Raw genomic sequence first — 24,639 nt, 5'->3', positions numbered from 1 at the left:
GGACCTCTTGATCACGACCGGCTCTATTTATGCAGGAAGTGACAAAACCGGAGGTACTCTTCCTCTATGCGCTGCCTTTTTCATCCCTCAGAGAGAGCGAGAAAACTTTATTTCAAAAAGAAAAAGAAAAGAAAAAGAAAAAAAAAAGGGGGGGGGGGGCAGTGAGTGGAGTCTTCATTTCAAGACCCCAGTGGCCTGGGCCGCCGCTCTTGCCTGAGCTACCAGCCTACGCTGGGTCTCTAGATCATAGCAGATAAGAGTTGTTTGCTCTGAGAGCGGAGCCGCAGCCCGTGCGTCCCCATGTCCAGCGTGCCACCGCTGCGACCGTGCACTGCCATCTTGAAGATGAAAACGCAGTTTTAATGCAGTCATTACCATTGCCTAACGGACATGGTGAGGAGGCCACACCATAGCTGAAGGAGTACGGAACCAGATAAAAACATTGGGTGAGCATATAGTGCCGCCATTAGAAGTAAACAGGCGACAAGTGCATGGTCGGAAATAAGCGCCTTAATGTCGTCAGATGCAAATTCAAAAATCAGAAACGTTTCTGTCAGTTCGGGTACCCTCACTAAGGTGTCCCGACTGATAATTGAAACCTATGCCGAGAGGACGGCGGCGGAGGTCGACGGCGTCCTTCGATACATCTTCGTGATAACTGCTTGGACAGTCCACGGGTTCACTCTCTGATAACAATTCAAGAAAGGTACACGACTGTAACAACAGTGGTCTCACATCTGACCTAGTACTCGATTAATCCGGGCTGAAAGGTTTGTGAAATTGTTTTCCGCCACACCTTGTGTAAAAAGGTACTCTTTGCCATAACTTCTTTTCACAAACCTGACTTTGCGCACCGTATATATCCCTCACCATCAGTCCAAAATAATGCAAATAACGTGTAGAGTGCTACCATCACACGTCACGTTTCTACTCCCAGTTCTTCGCCTAGAGTCTAGTGCAAATGAATGATGGATTTTGCGTTTTTATCCACTACTGTGCACACAATGGTACCTCTCAGAGGACCCTGTCCTTGACCTTGCTATGAGACATTCTTGGAGGCGACAAAGTTCAGCATTCGTACTAGTTTTACCCAGACACGATCCCGAACTGACCTGTTTAAAAATAGTGAAATCATCGTGCATGGAAAGTGTCTTAAAATATAGGGAGGAAGTCATCGGGGAATAGACCAGGTAATGTGAATTTGAACGAAATCATGAGTTGGCCTTGAGCGTGTACATATCAAAACTGACGTTCACAGCATGTGTAGCATAAATAAAATTGCACTATTCAAACAAAGACTACATAGGGAAAATAAAACACTGCCACCAGATTTCTCGAATATTTTTTCATTTACTAACCGTTTCAAAACTTCAAAAACAAATTCAAAAACATTTTCTCTCATTACGCAAAATCCGGATTCAACGGATATGCACGATATAGAAAAAATTTAAAGATCTTGACATTTACAGAAACAGCAGCGGAAAAGACGTATTCACAAGGACAACTACACAGCGCGACCGTGCGTACTTCTCCTTGTGAATGCGTGTTTTGCTGGTTGTTCTGTTCCCATGCAGCAGCAGACCCAAAAGGTACCCTTCTTTAAAATGGTTGTCTTATGCGCAAAGGCAATAGGCGATAGGGCGCTCTCGTGTGCTTCGTGCTTCTAGAATGTCTGTGCAGGATTCGCAAGTGAAACTTGCCTCGCTTGGAAGACCTCATGTAGACTGAGTTCATTGCAAACAAATTTCAATTTTATCGATTGAAATCTTAGATAATGGTCCAGAGTTTTGATTCGAAGGAAGGTATCTGCCAAGATCTGCCAGTAATAAAAGAAATTCAGTCCATCGTGCCAATAGCGGTTTCAATGAAGGAAGCTTGTTCCAGAGTCGCCATATCTAAGCACAACATGGGGCGCCTTATAACTGAAAGCATTGCATTTTTTTGTTTTTCTGGTCTTGAAAAACTGGGGCGCCTCAATATTGAGGACATAATAATACCTAGAGAATATCAAAGTTTCCGGCACTTCCTTTTCAAGAAGAAACCTTGGCCGGAGATGCAACACAAGTGCAAGCTGTCGTATGGTGTGCCAGGCGTCCAAGCTAAAAGTAAGCTAATTTTTAATCGTGCAGAGGGTCACACTTGTCACTAACTGAGGGCTGTTGAGAGATGCCTATTCTAGACAAACTAATTTTCTCTTAATTAAAGGTTACCATTTTAAGCGGGACTCTTTAATTAAGGTTGTATTTCTAGATCGAGGTACAGCGCCGAAAAAATAGTTGTACACCGCCATGAAAAAACTGCTTCGTGCTGTGATTTGCTTTGATGAATTACGAAGCTCTGATAAATCTTTCACAAAGAAAACTCTCATGTCACCAGCTACTAGCACATAACTTAGATCGACTCCAAGCCCGAAAAGCACTGATGGCAGATAGAGTCAACGTTTCTGGTCAGCGGTGCCGCGCACCACAAAAGGAAGCACATGAATGTGGCTTTTCTGCACAAGCGAACTTCACCAATGCATGAAGTTTGGCGGATCAGCATACTTATGAGACCGTGTGTATGACAGGCTCGACTTTAAAATTCTTGTTCTTTATGGCACTGGAAAAAACATATTTTTATTTCTCCTAACAACACATTTGCGTATCAGTGTATCTCATTGATGGATGATCGAATGTGTCCTTAAAGTATTTTATGTATACGCTTCTATTGAACTCAATAATAATTGTGGCATTTCTATCCACCTCTGTGAGCATGTAATGAAGCCACCCATGCACCAGCTGCCCGCGGGTGTGGGTGCCTGTGAGCTCTACAGAAACACGGTGCTCCAGAGATTTGGTGACGCTTTGCGGTTCCACTACAGCCAGCATGGCGATCCAGTCACCCAGATTGAAGCCAGTTCTCTTCTCCATGCAGCAGTCTACTGTTAGCGAGGTAATATCACGGAGAAACTTTCGGAGAGGGCCTGGGGTAGTATTGTTTGTTATGTTCTCGTATACTCCCTGAAAATAAAAAACACTACCGTACATACTAGGGAGATATATGTCCTAACGTATACATCAATTATAGAACATCCGTAACGCTTCATAGTCAGGGCTAGAAAACGTTTTTGCCGTGTTAGAGTACACTTAGTATAGATTAACGCAACACAAATTGAGAAAATAGAATAGTTAAACTTGTATTATATGCCCCCGAAATGTGCATCTCAATTCAGCGACCGAAGGCCATAACGAAAATACCTGTTTTGTGTAGACTTTCGCGTGTTTTGTCGCCGAAACGTAGGGTAATTATGGTTCCGTTACCGTTTGTTGGTACTCAGCATGAACAAATTATTAATAAACAAAATATGTAAAATTTGAAAATATAAGTATCTAGAACAATCAAATATACCAAGGGGACAGCAGTTAAAGCTAAGATTAGTAGAACCTATAATGACTAGTAATAACGTGCATTGACCCATATGTCTAACGACAACGTATAACAACTAAACTTTATTCAAAACGACTAAGAATGCTCAGTAAAGAGTAGTAATGACTGAAATTACCTACTAATGACTTGTGATTAGAAATATGTCTAACAACGGCGTGTAACGACTTCAAGTGATTATAAATGACTAAATTGAGTAGTAATGACTAAAATGACTACTAATGACTAGTAATACCCAGCCTGTATAACGACGAATTGTAACGACTAAAATTAATTAGGAATAACTAAAGTGCTTAGCAATGAGTAGTGATGACTAAAATCACCCGCCGGGGTGGCGCACTGGTTCGGGCGCTCGGCTACTGTGCCGAAGGATGCGAGAGCAAATCCCGTCTTCTGCGGCCGCTTTTGGATGTGGCCAAAAAGCAAAGCGCTCGTCTGCAGCCTGATGTCAGTGCACGATGAAGAATCCCTTGTGGTCAATATTTCCGGAGCCTTCCACTAGAGCGTCTCTAAACATGAGTTTCTTTGGTATGTTAAAGCCCCCAAACTAGTCCAAATAAAAATGACTACTAACGGCTACCACTATTACTACCACGGTCTCGCCCTTCCCCTCTTAAGAGATACCTTAAGAGACCCTGTAGTCTTTTGAGCCTAATTACTCGTATGCTCACCACCATCGACCAAGTATCCTGTCGGATGTTTCTTGTTTTTACCATTGCTTTGAAACTATAAAAGCATCGAAGCGTAATCAACTCAATCCGACTGGAATCTTGGTACACGTGTTCAGTGGCCGAGCGTGTTAACTATTGGGCCACCGCAGCTAGCGGTCAGTGGTTAATAGCTGATTATAACAAATTTCAGACAGGGTTAAACTCCTGCCACTTTTGCCGTGCAAAAATGTGGAACAAAATTTTGAAGGTTAATCTCAGTTCTCGATAATTCTGCTATACTAAAATGCTTTCTCAAATTCTCGCAAAAAAACTTTATGCAGCAAATATGTTTCTTGAACCGTTTTCTGAGAATCATGCACAGGACAAGAATATAGATGGAATTGATAGTGCTAGAGAAAAGTACTTTCGTCGACCAATTTTCGAGCCTTCAATGCCACAAGGGTTTGAAAACCTTTTTTTTTTTTGTCTAATTATATGTGGAAATCAGCAATATTTGTTTAGTTTTTTAACTCCTGCAATATTCACGATAACCAAACCTCATTCCAGAGTTGTTTTTTCTCCTACAAGTTACTTCCCGAAAAGCGTAATCATCAAAGTGGGTCATAATTGGGCGATCATTTAGATACATGAGAAATGTGGATGCACTAACCCATGGTATCGTCGATTGCAGGACTGTTTCCCAGGGAATTATATGAACTGGACATAGCGCTCTTTGCAGCACCACTAGCGCCGCTTCAGGGTCGGTGAGAAAGTTGAACTCTGAGCCTGGTAAGATGTTACCCCTACCTACGGAGCAGAGGAATTATTATTGATCGAAAAGTGCGTTGTATTCTAACTGTTTACTACAGTGACTTCCTAAAAATAATTTTTTATGGAGAGCTAATCAACACTATTGTGCCGGCAAGGAGTTAATCTTTGAATAAACTTCTAAACATAAGCATGCTCTCCTCGAAAACCCGTGCCGCTTGGAAAAGAAAGCGCTACTTCCAGCCCAGAGGCGATAAGACGTTTTAATACAAAGTTATCTAAATGTCAAATGGAGAATTCCTTTAAAGATAGCGACTTTTGTGTGCTTTGATCTACCCGTGTTTTCCCTTACCCTCACCGCTAATGTTATGCACACTTCCTTGTTTTAAACATATTTTGTCCTTCTCTCATGAACCACCGTTTATATGTGTTGTTTATTACTTGCTATGCTCTCCTACATCTTTCCAATTAGTCCACTCCTATCTGTAAAGTTTCTACCCTGAGGTCATGAATACATAAAAATAAATATTTGAGAATATTAGCGGTCGAAGGAAAGTAAACATTTTTTTTTACATATTACCAAAATGTTTAAAAATTTTGTTGCTCGGTAGACAAGCACGATAATGATTGAAAGTTGAGTAGCCGATTGACATTTGCTCGCAGACAGTAAACCATCGCTTTTGTATCAGTGCCCTCACCTGTAAAATTAAAAGATTAAAAAAGTTTTAAGTTCCTCAAAGCCCGGTTTCATTTCATATAAAAAAATTGTATTAAAGGAGTGAAAGTTGTGTCCAGTATGCTTAACTGCCTCAGACAAAACAAATTATGTTGTATTTTGTTCTCTATTATTTTGTTTGTTTATAATATGGCTCGCGCATAAGGCCGCTACCTCTTCGGCGTGTTTTGTACCCAAAACTCATTTTAAAATGCACCGCTTTAGATCCGAGCCTTTTTTTTTTCCGAGAAGTGTCTGCTCACAAGTTCGTGCAAGCACTTCCATTTCATCTTAAGCATAAAGCGAACGAAGAGAGTTGTTTCTCTTTTGGGGAAGGGGGGGGGGGGGGGGGGACGCAAATGTGTTTGAACTTTGCCTAGTGCAATTGTGCTCACAAAACAAGAAAAAATATACATCATTCGTGTCTTCCCACGCCTTTGTTGCGTTCTTCCGACTTATAAACATGGCATACGGGTAATGTTACACATTAGTTAGCTCTCAGCTCTACTCCTGAAGTGTAAGAACAACAGCATGAGATTTTAGGTATTCGTGTACACGAATACTATAAAATTTCGTTTTGCAAATCATCTGTACGTACACTTTTGGTTGGCAGCACTCCTAAGTAATACTTTAAACATCTTGCTGAGGTTTAGAAAAAATGCATCTCTGCTGTAGCTAGCAGCTGATAAATCATGACATACCATGAATTGTTCCACCGAGGATGTAAATAGCACTGACGTTCCGGTTAGCCGTGGCTCCACCAGGAGTGCTATCGCCAGGTTGTCAGTGGCCCAAGAAGGACCAAAGTAATGTTCTTCGGGTTGTTTTTAAATATTTCTATCATCTGCATGTATCCGTATTTATCTAGGTCCTGGGTAACGTTATTACCCATCGGATACAAGCTGCTGGCATTGCCGAAGTTGTCGGGGCCAAAATAAATCTCTTCATAGTCCCAGAATCCATCAATGGGGCGATCAGCCCCTTTGTAGACAGGAATCTATAAGGCATGAACGCAGAAATTAGTGGGCGTATAAGAGAATATAGAATTGGTTTAGGTATCAGGGCGCTACAGATAATTTCTCTACGGATGTCATGTCCACTATGCGCATTCAATTGGCACCGTCTCAGGCTCTTAGTAGCTGCGGGGTGTTAGCCCACAAAGGTTTAGCGTCCGTAGCCGCAAGACAGGTCCCTTCAAGACCAATGTTTAGATATTAAACATGATGTTATGCAGGCATGATACGGCTACAGTGTTTATTCCAGTAACGTTTCTCAAGCAGGTGTGAGCTGTTTTAGGGGGCAATCCCTTCGCACTTTTCCTGTACAAGCTTTAGCGTACATTGAGCGCGCAGAAAGGCCGGCGTGGCATATCAGCTATAAACAGTGGCTCTGGGCCTCACCACTGAAGGCCCGAGCTGCATACCGTCTTAGTATCCACGGTGCCGTGGCAATAGAGCAACCAATATTCGTGAAAAAAAACAGATATCGATATGAATATAGGGATAATTTTGTTTAACAGCACATATAAGATATCTCACTAAAATTCATAAACAAAATGGAGGTGCAACTCAAATTGATAATTTGAGTTGTACCTCTTCTAATTATTTCCAAAGTTCTGTCTATTGTCACGTTGTAGTGAAAATGCTGTCTGTGACCACAAAAGAGACTGGCAGGTACTCGAAAGAAAGGTTCATTATTGGAGCTTCTCGCACCCTCAAAGTTGACAATCGCCGTAAATGTGCTCGCTGGTCGTCGACACTACGAATGCCCAGTGCACTTGCCCGCGGTGAATTTAGAGCCGGCGAACCGCCAAAGGTGATTAAAAAAAACCCGGAGCAAGGTGGGACAGACGCGAGCGATTGCAATCACTCCAGCCACATCTATCAACAATATGCGCGTGTGAACATGACCGATACGTGCATCACAATCACTGTGATAAGGCCACATGTCGGCGGATCTTACAAATGCCATTTAAATAAGAAGCGCCCCAAGAGGAGCGCTTCCAAGGCCTTATGCGCCCTTAGACTTCCCTATTTTCCTGGTGTGAAATAATTTAATAATAATAATAATAATAATTGGTTCACAGGAAGCAAAAGGCGCAGTATCTGTCACACTTGCTCTGTGGACACCTGAACCGCGGCGTAAGGGAAGGGATGAAGGTGGGATGTGAAAGGGGAAAGAGAGAAAGAGGAGCCGGAATGGAGGGCTACGGAGTAATTTCGACCACCTGGGGATCTTGAACGTGCGCTGACATCGCACAGCACATGGACGCCACTTCGTTTCGCCTCCATCGGGGGTGGCGCTGCGAGTGGCCGCCGAGTGCGGACACAGGTTTCATGGGCTCAGTTAATTTTCGCCCCCTGTCGCGGAAATTGACCAGCTACCAACAAGATTCTTTGTCAGGGAACGAAGAACGCTAGAAGGACCACGCGGAGCGACCTGTTTCGGCAAGTGAACTCTGATTCTCGCCGAATTTTCGGTTTCTCGTTTTCACGGACCACGTCGACCAGCTAACACTAGAGAGCCGCCATTACCGAGCTGCCGCGGCGAATGCTGCGGAAGAGTCACTGACGCCGACACCGCACATCTACGGCACGGCGCGGGAAGTAGGGCAGGCTCTAAGGAAATGACAAACATGGAGATCGTTGACGGAGAGAATATAAGCCCCGAGGATATGATACAAGGCTCACGGTTCACCGTGAGGAAGTCGAAGGCGCTACCACTCGAGATCGCGGAGGCGCAGACAGACGAAGGCAAATGCGACACGAAGCAAACATCTACGACCAAGGAAGGCAGACGCTTAGCACGCCAATCATTAGAGACGCTGCGTACGCGTTTGCCGCCGTGCACGTACAAAATCATTCTGCGGCCGAGAGGCGGCCTAACAAAATTGCTACAGGGTGTAGAAGTGACCGCGATAGACGCGGTGAAGATGGCGGTTGGTTGGGTGGTTTGGTTGGTTTGGTGGTCGGTCGGTCGGTCGGTCGGTCGGTTTGGTCGGTCGGTCGGTCGGTCGGTCGGTCGGTCGGTCGGTCGGTTTGGTCGGTCGGTCGGTCGGTTTGGTCGGTCGGTCGGTCGGTTGGTTGGTCGGTCGGTTTGGGCGGTCGGTCGGTCGGTCGGTCGGTTGGTCGGTCGGTCGGTCGGTCGGTCGGTCGGTCGGTCGGTTTGGTCGGTCGGTCGGTCGGTCGGTTGGTTGGTTGGTTGGTTTGGTTGGTTGGTTGGTTTGGTTGGTTTGGTTGGTTGGTTGGTTGGTTGGTTGGTTGGTTGGTTGGTTGGTTGGTTGGTTGGTTGGTTGGTTGGTTGGTTGGTTGGTTTGGTTGGTTTGGTTGGTTGGTTGGTTGGTTTGGTTTGGTTTGGTTTGGTTGGTTGGTTGGTTGGTTGGTTGGTTGGTTGGTTGGTTGGTTGGTTGGTTGGTTGGATGGTTGGTTGGTTGGTTTGGTTTGGTTTGGTTGGTTGGTTGGGTTTGGTTGGGTTTGGTTTGGTTTGGTTGGGTTTGGTTGGGTTGGGTTTGGTTTGGTTGGGTTTGGTTTGGTTTGGTTTGGTTGGGTTTGGTTTGGTTGGGTTTGGTTGGGTTGGGTTTGGTTGGGTTGGGTTGGGTTGGGTTTGGTTTGGTTGGTTGGGTTGGGTTTGGTTGGTTTGGCTGGTTTGGTTGGTTTGGGTTGGGTTGGTTGGGTTGGGTTTGGTTGGTTTGGTTGGGTTGGTTGGTTGGTTGGTTGGTTGGTTGGTTGGTTGGTTGGTCGGTTGGTTTGGTTTGGTTTGGTTTGGTTGGTTGGTTGGTTCATAGGAAGGGAAAGCCGGAGTATCTGTCGCACTTGTTTCTGTGGACACCTGAACCGCGCCGTAAGGGAAGGGATGAAGGTGGGAGTGAAAGTGGATAGAGAGAAAGGGGGGCCGTAGTGGAGGGCTACGGAGTAATTTCGACCACCTGGGGATCTTTAACGTGCGCTGACATCGCACAGCACACGGACGCCACTTCGTTTCGCCTCCATTGAAACGCAGCCGCCGAGGCCGGGATTCGATCCCAGGAACTCCGGCACAGTAGTCGGGCGTCTTACCACTCCACCATCCCGGCGGGGCGGGACTCGATTCCTCCAAAAATAAGGACGACGTCGTTGTAATCAACCACAAGCAAAACTTAATTATGGTTGGCACCAGCCAAAAAGAGAAGACGGCAAAGTATTCAAAAATTACCCACATCTCCTGAGGAGAAAATCGCATCGACACATTTGCCTACTTAGCGTCTCCTGAAAATTGTGGATTCTTCGGCTTAGAATCAACACGGCGCAGGGCCCAGATGGTATCACTAATAAAATACTGCGAAACCTAGATGACCAATCGGTAGCCGCACTAACTCAGCTTATGCAGGAGTGCTGGGAGAAAGGGGAAATACCTCAGCAGTGGAAAACGGCTGACATTATTCTCACACCCAAGCCTGGTAAGCCACTACGGATAGACAATTTACGGCCGATATCCCTAACATCATGCTTGGGAAAGCTACTAGAGCATGCTATCCTAATCAGGCTCATCAAATATATTGATAGACACGACCTTTTCCCGCGGAAAATGATTGGCTTCCGCTCTCATCTCTCGACTCAGGACCTCATGATCCAGTTGGAACATGACATTATTCGGCCCAAGAGTAAAGATGCTAAGGCCATCCTTGACCTCGATCTAAAGAAGGCATTTGATAATATCTCGCACCAGGGAGTCATGGACGGCCTATCAGCATTGAATGTAGGGACAAAAACATATAACTATATCAAAAACTTTTTGAGTGGGCATAGTGCCCGCTTTAAATTCCGCGATAGCACATCATCACTTTTCCCTCTGGGCAGTAGGGGCACTCCTCAGGGCTCGGTACTCTCGCCTCTTCTCTTCAACGTAGCAATGGCAAAATTACCAGACCAACTACGACGTTACCCTCATTTAAATTTTAGTATTTATGCTGACGACATTACACTATGGATCAGCCGGGGTAGCGATGCCGTAATTGAACACGCGCTACAAGAGGCGGTGGACATGATCGTGCGGTTTGTAGCAGAACGTGGACTTACATGCTCGCCGGAAAAATGAGAACTCATTTACAATCCACGGTGCCTGCAGAACGGGCGTAAATTGAATGTACAGATTTCGATACAAGGACATCATGTTCCCCAGGTATCGCAGATCCGTATATTAGGACTCCTTCTCAAAGATAATGGCTACAACTGAGAAACTATTAAGAGGATTGAGCGGCACGTATCTCAAACAGTTAGCCTCATCCGCCGAGTTTCGAGTAAAAGCAGAGGACTAAAGGAAAAGAATCTTCTGCGCGTAATCCAGGCATTTATCATTAGTCGAGTCGGCAATTCTACGCCATACTTATCCCTTAAGCCAGCAGAACGACAGAAATTAGAGAGCCTCATCCGCACAAGCATTAAAAGAGCCCTTGGACTCCCGCGCTGTACTTCCACCGCTAGCCTCCTGCAACTGGGCATCCATAACACAGGGGATGAGATCGCGGAAGCGGTGCGCACTTCACAGGTAGAACGGCTCCGCCTAACCGCCGCACGCAGATCCATTCTACAAAAACTGGCCATCGACACTTGGGAAGGCTCTCAGACAAAATCTGAAATAGACATCGCTGTACGGGACAGGCTATGGATACCTCCGCTGAAAAAAAACATGCATCCCGAACACCATACGGAGCGTCGGGAAAAAAGAGCTCAAATGCTCAGTAAGAAATTTAGCCGCTTGCCGCCGGAGGAAGTAGCCTTTGTAGATGCTGCCAGAGGGGCAAGCCCCTTTAAGGTTGCAGCGGTAAGGAATGGGTCGGGTAGAGCGATCACCGCGATCACCCTGAAAGCTAGATCTCCTGAGGCAGCTGAGGAAGTGGCTGTAGCTCTAGCCTGCGTCCAGACAAAGGCGCGTTTCATGATCTGCAACAGCAAAACTGCCATACGAAATTACAGTCGTGGGTTGATTGCTCCCCAGGCAATTCGAATATTACAGCAATCACCAATCTCGCGAACTATACAGCTGATTTGGACTCCAGCGCACACTGGCGTTCCCGGCAACGAATCCGCCCATTCCATGGCTCGAGGGCTCTACCACCGAGCCGGCGGCAGAGAGTGGGGGCTTGGAACGGGGAGCATAGAATGTGCCAAATCTTACACAGACATTCTGCAGCATTATAGACTCACTAGACGAATGGCTGCTGCACCAGCCCTTACACTAAATTGCAGGCAGACCGTCGCCTGGCGTCGCCTTCAGACTGAGACATTCCCACACCCGTTCCTGGTGAGCCATATGCTCCCAGGAGAAAGATCTGAAGTCTGTGCAAACTGTGACTCGAGAGGGACCCTCGAACACATCCTCTGGGACTGCCCCTTTCCTCCCGGGAGGGGCCTAAATCTGACGCCGCAACTCTGGGAGACTATGCTGCGCTGCTCCGACCCTGGGCTCCAGCTAGCCGCCATCCAGCTGGTCTGGGACGCCGCCGGCCAACAACGTCTGCCGGCCTACGTCTGAGGCGGGGCACCCGCCATCCATCCTATGCGACGGAGGGCCGGAGCCTCTTCATCCGCTGGAATAAATAAAAAGTTCTGCTCTCTCTCCCCTCCATCGAAACGCAGCCGCCGCGGTCGGGTCGAACCCGGGAACTCCGGACGGTAGTCGGGCGTCTGACCACTGCACAACCCCGGCGGCCTAAATGCTGAAACTGTAATTAAGACCGACGCCAACAGCGGGGGCATAGATGTCGTCCTCGTCAAAAAAGAGGTCCGGAGCGATGAAATATACCGCTTACGCTTGCAAGACGTCCTTAGACGGCGAAGCCAATTAATCTACGACCGAGAAAGAGAGTCCTGAGATAATCTCGCCACTTCGATTCCCCGGCCTACCTCTAAGGCCTGTCACTCAATTGCAGTAAACGATCACTACACGCTCTGCTGTCTCGCTAACTTGAGAGGCTTCTCCAGCCACCTTGCGCGAGGAAGCCTATGCCTTCAGGAATTTGGAATTTCTGTGGTCTAATAGTCGGACCGGAAGCCTTCCGACGGAGGCTGCTCATCACGAGCCCCCTGTCGACGCTCCACCGCAAGAAAACGATGACGACGACTGTGTGAGGCCGGTTAGCATCAGCTGTTGCGCACAACAGCAGCGATCAGATCCGCAGTTCAGAAACCTAGCTGATTAGCTTGAGGATAAGACATCCGTTGTCCATTGTTCAGGCGTCCTTGTCCCTCTTCTTATACAGTGACTCCTTCTTTAAAAAGAACGTGGCCCCTAACAAGACCGCTGAGCTCCTTATTGTTACTAAAATTCTTGGAGGAGGAATCCTGCAAGTAAGGTTGCCAGGTCCAAAAACCTCGGAGAGTGCCGAACAAGATCGGAAAGAATACAAACTAGCCTGACAGAAGCCATAAAATGGCTTTATAAATTCAAAGCTATTCCCTTAATCTCGGTTTTACTGCCCTGTCCATGCGAAAAAGAACCCAATTAGCTATTTCAACTGCAAAACATGCGAAGAAAGCTTTTTGAATAGCACGGAAATTTACCACTGTCATACCTATACAGCCCAAGAAACTGCACCACCCCGCCGGGGTGGTGCAGTGGTAAGACGCCCGACTACTGTGCCGGAGTACCCGGGTTCGAACCCGACCTCGGTGGCTGCGTTTTGATGGAGGCGAAACGAAGTGGCGTCCGTGTGCTGTGCGATGTCAGTGCACGTTAAAGAACCCCAGGTGGTCGAAATTTCTGGAGTCCTCCACTACGGCGTCTCTCATAGCCTTAGTCGCTTTGGGACGTTAAACCCCACAAACCAACCAACCAACCAAGAAACTAGATTCATCATCTGAAATGATTGTGAACAATAACTAGAATACAAAACATGCTGAAACTGTTCAGGCTCAGGTGTTAATGTTCAGGTCTTTCCATAAGGAAATCAGTTCGTCTTTTCACTCCCATTTGTGGAATTGTGAGCTCTGAGCATGAGCCCTTTCTTAGCTGCATGTCAAACTTGATCCTAAGAATGGATACAAGGAGATCATCGAGCATTCCCTTTCTCGGCTCTAGTTTTGTTAATTAGACGGTTAAAATGCACCGCGTCAATAATTCATACAGGCGGCAGAACCGCCTGCATTTGTCCTGCTGCATTATGCTTCATAGGATTAGTGTTAGAGTGATCTTTGTAATTATAAGGTTTCGTCCAGAGTCGATGATTTAACTAGCTGGAAGTACCTCAGCTCTCATTCGATTTGGCTTTGAAAACAGCCAAATATTTTAAGCGACATATCACTGATCACTTGCATGGCAAATAGCCGGAAGACCGAATTCGGACATACGCCTCTCAAGTTTTGTAGTAGCGAAGTAGCATTTGGCAAGCGCGTTCGGAGGTCATATATGAAACTTCGGAGCACCGAAACACGCCAGCTACTTCACAGCATCTTCCAAGAAGAGCGTTGAAATTATCTTGCACGAACTCAGCAAAATGTCCCTCTCTCGTCTGCGTTTTCAATGTTTAAACAAAGGACTTGAAGTTAAAGAACTCAAAAATGGGCAGGCAGTTTTTATTTTGCGGCCTAACAACATAAGGCTGGATAACTGTAAAAAGCAGATTCTTAAAAGATTTCTAATTCCTCAAACAAATCGATGCGATCAATATTCTGTGCTCTGTTTCCAATCTGCCCAAAAGTAGCCTGAAGGTATCCATGTAGTTAGTCTGAAATGATGTAAGGTAGAGGGTTTAAACGTAGCTGATTTGATGCACAGTAGCCGAACCTGGCAGAAGGTGCTGCAAGTGTCCCACTTTGAGCGGGAAGCAGGGCATCACTAGTTAGTTCGCACGTGCCACCGAATTCAATAGAAGTTTTATTAGAGACTTTTAGTTGCCGACGTCGCCCAATAGATCTAAACGTGCCGTGTCAGCGGTCCAAACACTCCCTATGAGACCTGCTGGGCTACTGAGGCCTATACTGCCCCCGATAAAGCCCTTTCGAAAAATAGGGGTGGACCTCCTCGGCCCTTCCCAACTTCACCAACGGAAAACAATTTGATCACTAAGGCCACCTGTTATATGACATGCTACATCGAAGCGAAACCTCTTCTAATGGCAGCTGTTAGAAGTTGCTACGTTTTCATTGAACTTATTATTCAGAGAAGTGCTCATTACGGAAAATGTAACGGCATTTACAGCGGAGCCTACCCAAGCCATTTTGAACTGCAACCAAACGAGAAACTAGATGACAACCTCCTATTATCGGCAGAACACATTTACGGAACATCTGAACAAAACCACCAAGAAAATAATTTCCATTTACGTCGATAATGAATACGAGAACTGGGACACCAAACTGTCTTACGTAATCTTCGCTTACAACAGCGCAGTCCAGGAGACTACCAGACCGAATCTGTTCTAACATTTGTATGGCAGGGAGTCCACGACAATGCTCGACGCGATGTTGCAGCTTGTGACAGAGGACGAAAACGTTTTGGGGCCGCCTACTTTAGGAAGCTCGACGACTCTACCAGCCGCATATTAACGAACCGCAAAGCACCCATGCCAGGCCCTACAACTTAAGACGACGAGACGCAGAATACAAGCCGAGAATCAAAGCATTAGTTAGGAAGCGAAATCGTAATCTCGGAAGTCCTTTGCCGAGTCGGACAATGGTACTGCAAGATCATACAATATCCTGCGACAACATCCTGGCAGCGTTGCGCACGCCTGAAAATTTTATGTCCTGCACCCTAAGCCCTACTGTGTGCTAATGGCACTTGAAGTTTAAATTTCTATTGTTTATGTTTGGATATCTCCGTTTATTTTGTAGTATCGACGTGATGGTCCTCGTCATGGGTGTTTGGCAAAGATCTAAGGTACTTTTGACGAGCCGAACTCGTCAAATGGCGCTTTTCTATTTAAAACCACGGCTGCCCGACGGAAGCGCACTAGGTGCGGCCTGCTGCGTCGCGCTGCCGTCAATGGGCAAGCGTGTTCATGGGAGTTTACAGTTGCGTTCACTATTTTTGCTGAGGGCGCCACTTCTCGCGAATACGTCGCCACCGGGGCCGCCGGTTCCGAGTGCGCTATTTGTTTCTTTCTGGACGCGTTCGCATGGTGTCTACGTTGTCAGCGCTAGCTTTATTGGGTGCGCGTGTGCAAGTACGTTAACGTCGAGAAGGGATGCGTTTGCTTTTAAGGCGGACGCCTTTCTATGTTCGTGGAGCGAAAACCTGTGCGCAGGAGCTATGCGTGTGATTTGTGCGCCACATCTGTGCGTTGATATGTCAATCGCAAAAATTGGACGTGTGAGGGCGGAGATTAAGAGTGAAAATGATTGAATGATTCTTGATGATAGGTAATGAATAAAAGTTATAAATAGACATCGATAGAGGTAATGACTAAAACTAATGATTATTAATGATAATTAATAATCACTAAAGGGAATTGTAATGACCAATATCTCAAACTACAACTTATATTGACCGCAACAGATTGGAAGTGAATAAATAATGCTCAGCGACGTGTCGGAATAAAGACAATAACTAGGCATGACTCGTCATGACTGATAATGGCTACGAAACGACCAAATGTCAAAACACGACTCGTAATGACTACAACTGATTGGAAATTAGTAAAGCTGCTTGGCTATGATTGATATGGACTACAATAACTAGGCAGGCATGACTGATCATGAATACGAAATGACATATATATTAAACGATGACATGAAGTGACTGCAACAAGACTAAGCGATAGGAGAAGGGTATGCTTTCGCCGTTCTCCACATAAAAGACATCTGAGATATTCTAATTTTTGTACTGTGCTCACTTCATGCACCGGCAGCAGCGAAAAGTGGAAATTCTCCCACTTCCTCTTAAATGAAAGCTGTGCTGAGGTGAAGAAGTCCAGATGCTTAATTATAATGCCCTACCAGCTGCTGTTGAATTTGCTACCAGGGAAAACAGATTCATTATATGTTAATAGCGTAAACAAAGTGACCGGAACACAGAAGACAACACAACAGCGCTCGTTGTATTGTCCTGTTTTGGTGTGTTCCCGTCACGTTGTTTACGCTGTTAACCTATTGTCACCAGGGATCTGGTCAGTGAACTAGAATTTTTAAAGATGTGTTGTGATTACGATGAACGCGTTGACCTGGTGCCAGAAGCTTTTATTGCAGCTTATGCTGCTAGGACATGTCAGGAAAAGGTATGAATGGTATTCTTATACAAGCACGGAATTTGTTCTAAATTTTGCTGCTAATCTCAGTAGTGTTGCAAACAAAGACGCCTGTGCATAACATATTTCTTTATACTCATGAGATTGCTTGAGTCGACGCGATGAAGTGAAAAGCCCCGTTCCACAGAAAATACGGCGTCCGCTTTGTCGGAGAAAAGTCGGGAAAATACCTCTCTGGCAATAAGCCCTTTTGTTGGGGATATGGCCGGACACCTGTGGCGCATAGAGATTACATGGCATGTTCAAGGTGGAAGGAACTGCCAACTCAGGGAGTGTCAATAAAATGTAAGGATGAATTGGTAACTGAAAATGGAACCTACAGATGTCGAATCAGGCCTGCTACTCCTATAGGGCACATATGGACGTTCATATGGTTTCGGTAAAGAGGGTTTTTATATATGAGCCGGGTGCTATTTCAAATATTGCGTTGGTTTACGACTGTATTCTAATTACTATGCGACAGAGGCGGTAATTAGGGATGTGTTGAATACGCAGGCATCTAAGTTCGGTACGTACGCACACAAGGATTTGCAAAGGAAGTAAAGAACCCCCTGTTGTGCTCATCATAACTAAGTGGTTGCTTTATGCAATATTTGGTTATGGTTTTCAGGCGACATGTCAGTCGCGCAAGAGCGTGTGGCGGGAACCTGAGCCAACTGGACCAGTTTACGGGTTAATGAAAACCAAGGACAATGGAGGCTTGATGTACACAGCGAAGGAAGAAATCAAATTTTTTCAGCTTATGTGCACCTTCATTGACCGGATAATAAAATCTCAAGAGGTTCGGCGAAGCACCAAGCAGTGTAAAATTTTAATTTCAGCATTGATTCCCCACTGTACACAGTGCCTGCAGCTAATCTGAGAAAACTATGACTGTGCCCACGCTAAGGAGCTATGCAAGATATATTTAGGCAAGTTGCTGCATCCACTGATAGCGAACTGGGCCGGAAATGTCAACTCAACAGTGGAGCAACGTTTAAGATTCTGGCATATTAAACCTCTTTCAAGAAAGGTTCCCCGTCTGGGAATGTTAATTCTTTTTTGCATGACCATGCAATAAACGTACCTAACGGCTCGCTGAAGCTCGGCTCCATTTGCACTGTTTAGCGTTTCTCAGCTTCCCTATACTAAATGTATTTTTTTTAACTTATGACAGTTCACATCCTTGATGTTCCATGGAAAAGGGCTGAATAATAAGGAAGCATTCCTGTTATTGCAAAAAGAACCAGTCCCAAAACTGGAACAGTCGATGCGCGTTCTTCATTTCAAAGTTACAAAGAAACAAAATTATATGGGTTCGATAGCAGCAAAGCTTTCGGGGCATACACGTAGCACCTTGAAGCAGCCGGTACTATGGAAGCGCGCTTACTTGGACCGGTCGGGCACAATGCGGGCAGTTATTATGGATAGCGTTCTGGCGTACGAAGTCTAAGGTCACTAAGTCGATAATCCCAGGTTATCACCTAGATTTTACCTAATAAACGCCTTTCTATTTCCACTGTAACATATGTGAGAGAATGGGACTAGAAAAGATGGGCTATAAGTCGCACTTTCACAGAGGCCGCACACAGTAGGACCGCATTTTTCATTGTATAGCGCTGGCGGCTTAAAGCATGTTGTCCTCAGTTTCGAATATACATGCTGTGCAGGAATGAGTAAATGGTATGAAAATGACACGCATGGAATTCGCGACATAGTATTTAAAGGGTTATGCACTAGGCTACCGTGGCCGCTGAACAGCTTCGAGTCCTTCACACCCTAGTGAGATTTTCATGTGACAAACAACTTGACCTGAATGCAACATCACGAATATGCGAGCACTCCAATAGATTGGACTTAAACTACCATCATATTTAGTTTTTTGGTGTACAGTTTAGTACACATCCTTGTCGAGCGAGCGCTAAGTCCTGACATGCTCACCCTACACAAGCATGGTATATGCGAATTCGTGTTGCCACATTATGTGAAACAGGGATGTTATGTCCTTAAAATAACAAGCGCATACTATGCCGACGCCTCACTCAAAGCGCAGCCAGCGCAGCACTCCGCGCGCGGCTCTCCCCGAGGCCGGTTTCCGGCGACGCAGCAGTGCGGTGCTCTAGCTAAAGGCCCCACCTAGTGCACTTCCATATAGCGGCCGTGTTAAAGCATAGATGGCAGCACGTGTTCTGTGCTTTGCGCATTTACTGAAATATAGTTTGCGCACGAGATGGTGCAAGGTGTGCCCTGTATTTCCTTCATTCTCCCACGCTTTCAAACAAGCTTTGTGTTATACCTGCGGCATTCCAATGCGGGAGAACATTATCTGTCAACTGATGACAGTACAAGTGGTTAGGCTGTAGACATTTTGCTTTATTCTTCAAGCGAAGAAGATGGTGATGATGTTTATACCGACAGTAAGTCTGAAGCGGTAGAGTGCACCGAGGAGAAGTTGGCCAGCTCCTGCGATGGAGCCATTCTTTGAGTGCTATCACAAAGTCGGCGATCTAGTTAGCCAGCTTGTGCTATGGTGCCATTCTTTGATTGCTGTCACACAGGTGCGATCTAAATATGGTCGATATGAAGTATGAACATGGAGGAAGGAAAAACTAGGAGTACAGTAGTGAATGGCGGCTATGCGCTTCGGCTTGGGTGTGCGCGAGAAATGGCGCCAGGAGCGCGCGGAACTAGAGCAACAGTATGCTGCCTCGGCTGCGGAGCTGGTTACAAGGGGCAACGTCGACGACGAGAAACGTAGGAAAGGGCGCCAAATAGCTGCGCTCTGAAACGCAATACAAAATGTAATCGGGAAGCTCCTCTCACCGAGAGTGACCGCTATATTGACATATTCGTACAACGTCACAGGCAACGGCCAGAGCGTTGTCTGCATTGCAGGCTGCACTATGAAAGAGCATGTCTCCTTTTCTTTTGTGGACTATTCACGTAGCGGCCGTCATTCATCCAGTAGTGTTTGATGAGCATGTTACTGTGTAAAAACGATAACCAGTGTGATATGTTTTCTTCAGCATAATTAAGGCGAAGTCGCAGTCAATGGTTTGCGCGATTATATTGGTTAGTTTACAGACGCACTGATGTGCGGCATTACATGGTGACGTCCCAGCTCGACCAACGGTCGAGCTTTCGGATATTTCATTAGTGGGAAAGATGTGTGCCCATTGCCTTCCAAATTCGACGCTGTTTGGAAACGCCTTCCTTTGATGATCTTGAAACGTTGCTTTACTTCCTGGGAAATATAGTGAACGAATTCTGTTTTATATCCCGATTTACGAATCTGGTCGAACCGTTGAAACGCTTTTGCAGCGAAAAAAAATTTTGTTTTAATGTGGAAGCTCAGCACAGTTTTGATGTGGTCAAAAGCTCCTTATCAGCGAGACCAGTCATTCAGATGTTGAACTCAGATTTGGATGTAATAGTCACTACAGATGTTTCAGCAAAAGGGTCTTCAGCAACGCGATGGTGAAGGAAGGTGCGCCGGAGCATCTGCATTGAGAACTATAACCCCGGTGCAACGAAGGTATTCCGTGGGTGAGCGACAGGCTTTGGCGAGCTTGACGAGCCTATGAAAGGCGGTTTACTCAAATTATAAAACGCCCCTGGACAAACGGTATTTGGTCAGTCCTCTCCACGTCGCGAGAGATTTAAGTTAGCTTAATCAGCACCGAACATATCGGTAATCAAGCATGAGGCTCCTCCTCTCCCCCTCAACACTTCGCGCACTGGTGTACAAGTTAAAAATACAGAATAACAAGTGGGACAGCGCCCCGTCTCGCCCCCGTTATTTGGGAGCTTCCGAAGCGAAACAAGCTAGCCCCAATGACGTAATCAGAGAATGCGCGCGCAAGAAGTGTCTCCGTAATCGGTTTGAGGGTCACCGAACGGCACTCTTTACAAATCATTTGTAAATTTTAAGCTCCAAGCAATGGTTCTAAATTTGACTCGAATACTACAAAGGCAGTCTATATGGATTTCTTGCATTACAATATTACCGCAAGTACCGTTTCCAGTAGGAGTTATGCGTTCTCAATATTTTTTTTAATGTTGTTACAATACTTGTGCATGACAACGAATCGTCGGAGATTTTGGTAATTCCTTTAATCTTATGTACCGATTCACTATCGGTATCCAAAGCTCATGTATATTTTATTATAAGCAGCTCTAACAAAAATTGAAAATTCGTTGGCTGCTGCAGCAATTTCCTGCTACGTTTTTAACTGCTATACTCCTACGCCCTTTATTCCCTGGCATCCAAAACGTAGCACAAATGTAAATTACATAGAAATAAAGTGGTTTCAATCTACTTTCCTGCAGCGTAACCTAAACGTGTTTGCGAATGCAGCAACAAATATACGGAGTTTATGTAAGAACTCGTATATGCGTTTTATTAAAAACTCTTAGCGGCTCTTTTTCGGTCGTTTTATGATAGAATAATGGCTCTTATAATACGACAACAAATCACTCACGTCTGTTCGGTTGATTACATTGAGTACCCTTAGCGTGTTGTTGTACGCATTCGATAAATTTGTGTTGCCAGCCACAACGGTGATCGCCTTTATGCATACGTGTGGCGTAGACGCAGCAAGAATTATTGCCATGGCATCGTCCACTCCGGTGTCGACGTCCAGCAACAAATTCATTGGAGCCATGCTTGTCTGGACAGTCCTGGCTGCGGTCACAGAAGAGAAAACAGATTAGCGACGAATATGCGATTATCACTGGTTAGGCAGACTTCATTGCAAAGGCCTCTCCCGTACCACTCAAGTGTTTCTGTCTTCTGCCATTCGCGGACCATATTCACCTGACCAACCTCAAATATTTCAACCTCTCATTTCCCTGCCGCTTCTGCTACGGTTGCCTTTTCGTATAATGCAGCCCTGAATCCTTAGCCGCTATTTATTTACTGGACCTAGGATTGAATGCTTCACCCTGCTTCTTTCGTCTTGTGAATTTCAGCCACAAGTTACGTGTGTTCTGTGACCTGCGCTATATGGCTTTTGTTCTTAACAAAGGAGAAAGCAGCCCTCATATAGGTAATAAAGAAGCCTGTCATTTTCCCTGCATTTTTCCAGCTACAACTTTACTTTCCCTATATCCCTGCATTGCCTTTAAAAAACAAGGAATCATTTTTTTTAGTCTTTATGTTTCTGCATAGGTTAAAACTGAATTATACAACAGTTATATACTTTCTTACATACGCTAGAACCCTACGCTAGAACCCTAGCTAGTGAAGCTAGTTTAGCAGTGCTGTTAGAGGAACTAGAGGGTATGAAATGGGATGTCATAGGGCTTAGGTTAGAAGGCCGAATAAGGCATATACTGTAGTGAAGGATGGGAATGCACTGTGTTATCGTAGTTTACCAGAGAGGTGACAACTTGGAGTAGGTTTCCTTATCAATAGGTGTATAGCGGGCAATATAGATGAATTCTATAGTATTAATTAGAGGGTGGCAGGCATCGTAATTAGGCTTAATAAGCGGTATAAACTGAAGGTTGTACAGGATTATGCACCTACATGTAGTTATGATGACCAGGCAGTTGAAAGCTTCTACGGAGATGTAGAATCGGCAATGCGAAAAGTAAAGACGCAGTACACGGTACTAATGGACGACTTCAATGCCAACGTAGGGAAAAAGCAGGCAGGAGACCAGGCAGTAGGTGACTATGGCATTGGTTCTAGGAATAGCAGGGGGGAGTTACTGGTTGAGTTTGCAGAGCGCAATAACTTAAGAATCATGATTACCTTCTTCAGCAAACAGAAGAACCGCAAATGGACATGGACACGTCCTAACGGGGAGACTAAATATGAAATTGGCTTCATAACGTGTTCAACCACCGCCATTATGCAAGATGTAGAGGTAATCGGGAAAGTGCAATGCAGTGACCACAGGATAGTGAGGTCCCGAATTAGCCTAAATCTGAAGAAGGAACGCAACATATTAGTAAGAAAGAAAGCCATCAACGAATTAGCGGTGAGGGGGAGGGCAGAAGAGTTCAAGATCTCGCTACAGAATAGATATTCAGCTCTAACCGAGGATGGCGACATTACCCTAGCAGCAATGAACAATAATTTCAGAGATATCATTACAGAGCTTGCGGTAGAAGTAGGCGGAAGGATAGTTAGAGAGGATACCGGTAATCTGTCTAAGGAGGCGAAAGATTCGATTAAGAAATGCCACAGTATGAAAGCTTTCAATCCAACAGACCAGATCGAATTGGCCGAGATATCAAAGCTAATCAATAAGTGCAAGGTGGCCGATATAAGGAAGTATAACATGGAAGAAATTGAGCATGCTGTAAAGAACGGGGAAGCCTTAAGGCGGGGAAGAAGAAATTGAGCATAGGTAAAAACTAGATGTATACGATAAGGGACAAGGCGGGCAACGTCATCACGATTATGGACAAAATAGTCAAAGTAGCCGAGGAGGTCTATACAGATCACACAGTAGCCAAAGTAGTCAGCACCGTAACGAGATTGGCGGTAATGAAAGACAGTCAGATGTTCCACCAGTGACGAAGGACGAGATCAAAAATGCATTAGAAACTATGAACAGGGGGAAATCAGCTGGAGAGGATAAGTTAACTACAGATTTGCTGAAGGACGGGGGGGGGAGGGGGGGAGCGGGATATCGTGCTAGAAAGACTGGCCACCCTGTATACGCAGTGCCCGGTGTCATCGATGGTACCGGAACCATGGAAGAATCCAAACAATATCCTATTCATAAGAAGGGGATCTCAAAGGACCCTAAAATTTGCAGACCAATCAGCTTACTGTATGTTACGTTTAAGTTATTAAATAAGGTAATCGCTAATAGAATCAGGACAACCTTAGACTGCAATCAACCAAATGATCAAGCAGCTTTTCGGAAACAAAATTCTACTAGCGATCGTATCCATACCATCACCCAGGTGATACAAAAATGCTCGAAATATACCCAGCCCTTATGCATAGCCTTCATTGATTACGAAAAAGCATTTGACTCAGTTGAAACTTCGGTGGTGATGCAGGCATTGCGAAATCAGAGGTTAGACGAGCCGTACGGGAAGGAGCTGAAAGATATATATAGTGGCTGCACAGCAACAATTGTTCTGCTTAAAGAAAGTAACAAAATTCCCATAAAGAAAGGTGTTAGGCAAGGAGACACAATCTCCCCAGTACTATTCACAGCTTGCTTAGAGGAAGTATTCAGAGACTTGGAATGGCAGCAGTTTGGGATAAGGGTAGATGGAGAATACCTACGTAATCGGCGATTTGCTGATGACATTGCCTTGCTAAGAAACTCGGGGGAGGAACTGCAAATAACGATTGATGACCTAGACAGGAAACGTAGAAAGGTAGGCTTGAAAATCAATATGCAGAAGACTAAGGTAATGTTCAACAGCCTCGGGAAGAAACAGCAGTTTACATTAGGTATCGATGTACTGGAAGTAGTTGGCGAATATGTCTACTTCGGACAGGTAGTAACCGCAGATCCAGACCATGAAAAGGAAATAAGAAGAAGAATAACATTGGGATGGAGCGCATTTGGCAAGCACTCGCAGATTATGACTAGCAGCTTACCTGTATCGCTCAAGAGGAAAGTATGCAACAGTTACATCTTACCTGTACTCACCTATGGGGCTGAAACGTGGAGGCTAACCAAGAGAGTTCTACTTAAGTTGAGGACAATCCAGAGGGCTATGGAACGAAAAATAGTAGGGGTAACATTAAGAGATAGGAAGCGTGCAGAGCAGGTCAGAAAAATAATTCAAGTTACCGACATTCTAGTGGAAGAAGAACTGGGCATGAGCAGGACATGCAGTGCGAAGAGAGGATACCCGATGGTCGCTTAGGGTAACAAAGTGGATTCCAAGGGAACGAAAGCGTA

General features: G+C 45.4%; 1 pseudogene; it reads right to left on the bottom strand.

Moving 5' to 3' along the window:
* Window positions 1-2,434: 2,434 nt before the first annotated feature.
* Window positions 2,435-24,639, bottom strand: part of LOC146193767 (uncharacterized) — a 109,524-nt pseudogene continuing 87,319 nt past the window's right edge.

This window comes from Amblyomma maculatum, chromosome 4, assembly GCF_055883805.1.
Source record: "Amblyomma maculatum isolate TAMU_Amacu chromosome 4, ASM5588380v1, whole genome shotgun sequence".
Lineage (NCBI taxonomy): Eukaryota > Metazoa > Arthropoda > Arachnida > Ixodida > Ixodidae > Amblyomma > Amblyomma maculatum.
The sequence above is the reverse complement of the archived record's forward strand: the minus strand, read 5'-3'. Positions and strand labels throughout refer to the sequence as shown.